General features: G+C 34.9%; 1 long non-coding RNA gene across 1 annotated transcript; it reads left to right on the top strand.

Moving 5' to 3' along the window:
* Positions 1-211: 211 nt before the first annotated feature.
* Positions 212-7,264, top strand: LOC121409604. The gene is made up of 3 exons (XR_005969181.1): positions 212-1,436; positions 5,177-5,338; positions 7,241-7,264. It is a non-coding gene; the product is annotated as an uncharacterized LOC121409604 (long non-coding RNA).
* Positions 7,265-7,471: the final 207 nt, after the last annotated feature.

Genomic DNA, 7,471 nt, shown 5'->3' with positions numbered 1-7,471 from the left:
TATAGTTTTATTATTATCATCATCATTGTCACAACTATTGTTAACATCAATATCATAATTATTATTAATCCCATCATCATTATTTCAAATCATTATCATTACTATCATTATTGTTATCAACATGATGCTTGTTTCTTTATTCCTAATATAGTCATTTTTATCATCGTTATCATGGTTATCTTTAAATGTGTTTCCAATGTAACATGAATTATTTTGCTTCTACTGTTGTTAAATAATGCAAACTTGATTATTTCATTACCATCATGAACCTTAGATATTTCTAATTTATGACAAGTTGTTACAAATCCAACCAGGAAGGCTTGTTCTTGATTTGCACAGACACAGTATAGGGATAACATAGTGTAAAGTGTGATGAACTGAGCTTGTCCCGAAACCTTCGAAGCTTCGAATTTCATTGACCCGTTCATGAAATTAATTATACATAAAGACAAGTAAAACAAATTAAAAGTGCAGAAGCAAAACTGCGTGCATTGTTTGATTTTGAGTATGTGATGTAATCAGCAATGAAGCGTAATAGTGAAGTGAAAAAAATGCAATCATATTAATTAACGCATATTGTTAACACTCTCCTTGCACCAGTGGTTGCTATTTTGTGCAATCAAGCTGAACAAATTTCAATTTGCACTTTCCTTGAAACTCAGAGTTGCTCTGCAGTAATGAGAAAGTTTATTCCTATACATCATCATTGTATCATATTGATAAAAGTATTTTGTCCTCGTAGGGTGATGTATCGATCGATCTGTCCTATCATAATCATTGCTTCACGCACGTAGCTTGATAAGACAAAATGAGTGTGTTCTCCCATGTCAAGGTGTGGAGAGTAATTGAACGGAATCTACTGACGACCTGACATTTCTGCACTTAATAATCGAATTGTTTCTCTGGGTCTTGTTATCCTATTCTTTTGGCTGTCCATCGAAACCGTCTCAGTTCAACAAAAAACTATTACTTCATTGCCATTGAGAGATATATATCGGTTTGCTTTGGAATTGGTTTCGTTTGTCTTGTCAGATCCCCTTCATGACATCGGCTTAATATGACAAATAATCGCACTGTTTAATATTATTAGATATCAAGGCGTTGATTAGAATAACGACAAAGTATATCGTCATCTCGTTGAGAAATATCATCCTCGGATCTTATTTTCATCAAGTTTGCTGATTCCTTTCCAGTTTTCTCCAGAGAGGATGATTTTTTGTTAAATTTTTGTCATTTTTCTTATAGCTTTATAAATAGTACAACTCTTTTGAAGATTATTAGTTCTTAAGTTTGAGAATACTCTTGTCACTACTGACACTATTACAGGCACCCAGTAATTTCTTGTTGCTGATGATATCTGCAGCGTCGTGTGATGACCAATTACATCATGTTTGGGCTACTTCTCTTGTTATCCTTGGTCTTACTTCAAGAAACAGGTAATTGTTCAAGACTATTTATTTCATTCATTATCCTTTGATCGACCGGTATTATGTCATAAAACCGATGCAGCTCCGTGTTCCTGTGATAGCATCTCATAAGACCAATTTGTTTCAAATTCAACCCGTCGAAATGGTTGACTATAGTTTTGGTTGGCTTAGTTTCAGTTACCGCATAAAAATCATAACGAGAAACAGTTTTGAAAATGGCAAATTGCACAGTCATGATAATTCTAACAATTTACGTAACACTTAAAAAATATGGATGAGTCATTCCATTCAGAGTTCTTTGTAGAGGTCTTAATTCATCCGCGTTTGGTCAAGGTAGTCCAAGTTCCTTAAAATCTGCTGATTGAAGCCTGAAATTATTCAAAAGTAAAAATCTTAGTAGAGTGTTCATCGGGTTAGTTTCAGAGGTAGATCCACGGTTGAAGGATATTCCTTTTGCCATGTTTGCTGAAGATTATGCTGAGTTTGGCCATTCAGCAGAAACTGATGGGCAACCTGGGTAGCGAGCAGTGATTTTACAGATCACTATACTGCTTGTCAAAGTAGTTGTTGATTTTGTTGATGGTTTATCAAGATTTTTTAATTCTCTTTTATCATTTCCTTTGCCCTTCTGCAATAGCATGTATAGGCTGCGATAGCGGGATGGGGGCGGGAGGGACGCGCCCCCCTAAATTTCATGTGGTGGACAGCCCCCTAAAAACAGAAAGAGAGGAAGAAAAAAAAGAAAGAAAGGAAGAAAGAAAGAAAGAAATAAAGGAGCTAGAAAGAAAGGTCTAAAGAAAGAAGAAAGGAAGAAAAAAAAAGAAAGGAAAAAGGTTAACGATAACAAGTGTAGGCCTACTGAACAACTGAAACAAGATAAAACGAAACCAAAATAACATAGAATAACGAAATATTGCAATTTTTACTATGCAAAATAGTACAAAGTTTAAACTCGCTTCTTATACGATTTTGTTTAGCAAAAAAATCGACAAGCAAAAAAAATTTCGCACCAAAATGAAGGAGGTTTATCAGATCAAATCCCTCCATTATATAATTCATGAATTTGTTAATTACCCTTCATAATGCAATGTTATAAGAAATATAACGAATAATAGTGAAAAGACTGGAAACACAAAAATATTGAAAGAAATAGACTTCCACCTGAAAATGTGCGCAACTTTCCAAGCTCACTCTCTGCGCTAGGCTAGGCTCGCATTTCTTCACTTTTCCTAAATAAAACCCCCCATTTCCCACATCCAAATTCAATTCGGTTTATTGCATACAGATTTCACAGAATATAGAAAAATACATGAAAAGAAAGGATAGGTCTAATAAAACGCGAAGAATAAAAATGGAAAAAAGAAGGGGGATATGAGAGCAAGATAAAAAAGAGGAAAAAATTTAAAAAAGGGGATTGGAATAAAAGGAAATGAAAAAATCGGGTCCATAAAAATAAAAACAAAATTGCTCGCGCTCCGCCCTCGTATTCCCTGTGCAAGAATATAATCTGCTCACGGGGATAACATGGAGTTTTGAATATACCATTTTTAAGTCAATATGCACAAATAATTTTGTTGCCAAATCGAGTTTTCATTGTATTCTGTTCTTCTAAAAATTACTGAACATAAAAGATACGTATTCTCTTCATGAATTACAGCAAAAAAAAAAAAGATTACCCAAAGTGCATAGAATGTCCAAGGTCATGATATTAAAGCTTTTCAGCTCAAGCTTGCATGAACTGCTTAGATAGATAACCATCCTAACCGTTCAGGGTCACAAAAAGTGCTTAGAATCACAAATTTTGGGTCGAAATATAAAAAAATTTCAAGTTCATATAGTAAGAAACCAATCTTGTTCATGATTACTAAAAGTGCTTAAAATGTCCAACTTAAAAAAAAAATCAGCTCGCGCTTCGCGCTAGCAGGGGCGTTATATCGGCGAAATATAATGATGATGATGATCATAATAATGAACAAAAAATAAAGAGTAAAAAAAATATATAGTAATGTTTATATCGCACTTAATACATTGTTACGATACTGCAACAAATAATCAGAAATTGAGATATAAAGTTTAATTTCCTCTTTTTTTATTACAGGAAATAATTATATATAAATAAAACAAATAATGATCTTACATAAATCTCTTGAAGTGTCCGATGTAAAATCCCGAAGTGATGATACTATATCCAAGTAATAATCCAAATGATAAAATCCCAGTTGACTGGCGAAAATTCACAATGATGGCGATGATGAAACTGATGATGAAGTCCGATGAATAATAAGAGTCACTGTAACGAGTCGAAATGTCCGTGAAGACGATGTTGATGATGATTAACAGTCAATTTCAGCAATCCATGGGTTGAAGCGTGTTCATTGAACAGGTTGATGATGTTGAAGATCTCGATGAGAACTGATAATTTCTCTCTCAAAATCAAACAGTTCATTGATGGTGGGCAAATAATTCCACACAATATAGATATTCCAGGTGGAAATAAACTGCTCTGATCTGGTGAAGTGATCTCATATGATGTGATCTCCTGCTCTCATATGATGTGATGATCAAGTGAGCTAATATGATGATGTGATGATGTCCTTGTAGAAACTGCAGCTTTATATATTAAATTTCAACTGTCTAGATCATTCTAAAATCTCAACTAATCTACAAGCTTCTAGTATTCACTCTTCTGGAAGCTTCTTTATTTCTAAAACATTCTTGAATGACCTCATTGAAATCAACATGTGTAAACAAAATACCTAAGCCTATTCATTTCCACGACCAATACAATTCTATTGTTTGGCTTTTCCATATTCAACAATAAAACTCCTTGGCCTTTAAATAGGCAAGGCCTGCATAATAAAAAGACATTCTGGAACGTTCTTACAAACATGCTGTGGAATGTACTTGATCATTCTAGGCTATTCTTAAAGAGGAAATAACTGATAGATTAATGTAACTGCTTTTTACAATTCTTCTACAGTTATTCTTACATATAACAACATTATTTTTCTAAGCGTTTTAAATTACAAATATTATCCGGTCATCGGATCCTGACATGCCCACACATAATGTTTGTAATTTCTCCACTCCCTGGGGAGCTTTCCAGCAAGATTTCCAAGAATCAGCTATAGGCATACTACATAGGCTTTGACATATATCGGGTACCCATCATTTAACACCTTGGTGGAAAGTAGGAAAGTGTAGATTGACGGTACGATTCGGAAACGCGACCCACTGATTCCAAGGCTATATAGAATCAGAACCGCTACATCATAACGCTTCCACTAAGTACAATTATTTTAGTATTCTTTCGACCATCATAATTTCCCGGCCCCTGACTGACGTCGTTTCAGGCTTTCCGCATTTACTCCGGGAAAACTCTCTACAACGCAACAATTCTGTGCAAATGCAAGCGAAATCACAATGGAGAGCTGTGAGGCTTTTGTCGAAAGTCGATGGACCGGGACAGCATCGGAATCTCCTGACTTTGGACAACTACATTATTTGCAATAGTTCGTACGGTGTAAATCTTCGGATGATCTGCTGTCTAGTCCCAGTACATCGCTTTCGACAAAAGCCTCTCAGCTCTCCATTGTGATTTTAATTGTATTTTCATAGGAAACGATGCGTTGTAGAGAGTTTCCCCAGTAGTAAATGCGAAAACAACACATTCCTGTCGTTCTGAACGTTCAAACCCGGGCGTTTAAACAGCAATTATTTTTTTATTAACCACTTTAACCCCATTACAGCTCTTGCTGCTGATCAAAATTGCCCCGGATTCATTCAGTGTCCATCAAAGATGTTGGAAAGTGGAGACGTTGTACAATTAGAACTAGTAGAATTCAACACCTCAGCCATACCAAGTTGGTTAAATGTTTCACCTCCTATATCAAAAAGACTCTTCTGTGTAGGTAAGAACGTGACAAAATTAATAATTTCTAATATACCCTTGGTGAATCGTGCGGGACAGACTGCTCCTATCTGCCCACGGAAAATTTGCACGCCTCCAAACTTCCAAACCATAATCTTTATCTTTACATTATTCTGAACTAAAAACTATATTACAATCCTAATTCTAACCCGGTTCCCTCGAAGAATATAAGACCGGAACAAATGTCGCAGGAGAAAATGTTGTGTCACCGGGACAAACTATCAATATTTGTTGTAATGTGATTTCAAGACTGCCAAGGTACGGTATGGTATTGCGAGAAAAATGACCTGTGTCAATTTGAACTATCAATTTGATCTTGTATTGACATCCCTATCCATGAACATAATGTATCCAAAAAGGGGTACTCCATACTGAAAACAATATTATTTGAAAAAATTAAAGTAATTCAGACAAACAAAGCACTGAATATTTCATCAAAATCGGAAAAAGAATTACACTGTTTTGACATTTGAAATTTTAATGTTTTGTATTTTTCGGTGAATTATTGACTAGGCCTATGCATGTCTTCGTGTATTTGCAATTAAGAGCTGACGCTGTCATATCCTCACTTATTCTTTTGTATTTCATATGGAATTATGCATGTTTATTCAAACTCTTTCTCAAAGAACAAACAGAATGGATTGACCCATGATTTAATGTGTTTGATAATCAATGCTGCAACTCATTTTCAAACAAAGGAGATACATCACACGTATGGAAATATATAACATAAAAGGCAATGTGGGAACATGACATCATCAGCCCACTTATTGCATATCCATATTGACGCTCATAACTGTGTTCACAAATTGAAAATACCACTCAAACTTAAAATTCAATTACTTTCTTATATAATAAGGTTTTAAAGAATTGTTCAGCGTTTACTCGGCGAATTCTACTCATTTTGTTTGAATGTATTTTTAAAACCGGAGTATTCTTTCAAGTATAGGCCTACCCATATTTTGGAAGTGCCGTGGCCGAATGGTCTAAGGCGCCTCGCTATACATGTATATTGAAAGGGTTCGATCCCCGGCCACGACACCTATGCTCTTTTATCCTGCATTCAAATAAATGGAAATGCTTTACGCATTATCTGTAACTAGATGTGCACTTGTTTAAAAAAGGTACACCATCTCGCTGCAACATCCCACATATAACATTTTTAAAATAATAATTATTGTCTCATCTTGTAAGAGGAATTCAATCTACAAGCCTTGTTTCTCAGCATTTTCAACATTTATTTACATTTTTCTATATGAAGATTATGTATATTCTGTTAGCAATAATACTGTGTATGATATCCTTGTAACTGTATGTCGTATATTATTCAAATATGTCAGGCTATGAGAAAGCATAGTGGGGATTCATTATCCTCGGTTGGTCTGGCAATATAACTATTTCATAGTACTTGCTAACCTCGGATAAAAAATATCCACTTTACTTTCTAAAAGCCTGATTTATTCATATAGTATGGAAATAATGAAATAATATGAAATATATTCTTGAAAAGCGTAAAAAGGTTCCTTTTAGTCCAATAATTATCTTAAAGACCCCTTAACACATACTTGAAGTGTAATTAGAAAATCTTAACGGAACACATTTTCCTTCACTCTACAAAAAATGGTTGATATTTTCGTGTTTTTATTTTTTCAATATTGGTAATAAAAATGGGAAGGAACATGTACGTCCTACACTTCAGAAGACGAAGTGCAGACTGAGGAAGACAGAAAGACAAAGAGAGAGAGAGAGAGAGATGGGGGGAATCAGATTACCGAAATCATACGCCTACATTGTGTATGAAAATGATAGAAAAAGATAGCTTATTATTTATTCCTGCAAAGACCCAATACTAACTGTTTCAATTCATTTACATTAATTTAAGAGCCATTCTTACAGTCTTTAAGACTTGTCGGTGGTAATGAAACTGAAGGAAGATTAGTTGTCACATCTCATGCTAACCCAACAACCGATTTGCTCGTTAATCAGCGAGATTGGCCAAAGGATGCATCGCGGTTCATCTGCAAGTATCTAGGATATGAAGGTAAATGATCACCAGAATTAACCCCTGGAGGTTGGTGGATACATCCCACTTTTGGAAGAGCTGGTGCCCAGT

This window comes from Lytechinus variegatus, chromosome 2, assembly GCF_018143015.1.
Source record: "Lytechinus variegatus isolate NC3 chromosome 2, Lvar_3.0, whole genome shotgun sequence".
Classification (NCBI taxonomy): Eukaryota; Metazoa; Echinodermata; class Echinoidea; order Temnopleuroida; family Toxopneustidae; genus Lytechinus; species Lytechinus variegatus.
The sequence above is the reverse complement of the archived record's forward strand: the minus strand, read 5'-3'. Positions and strand labels throughout refer to the sequence as shown.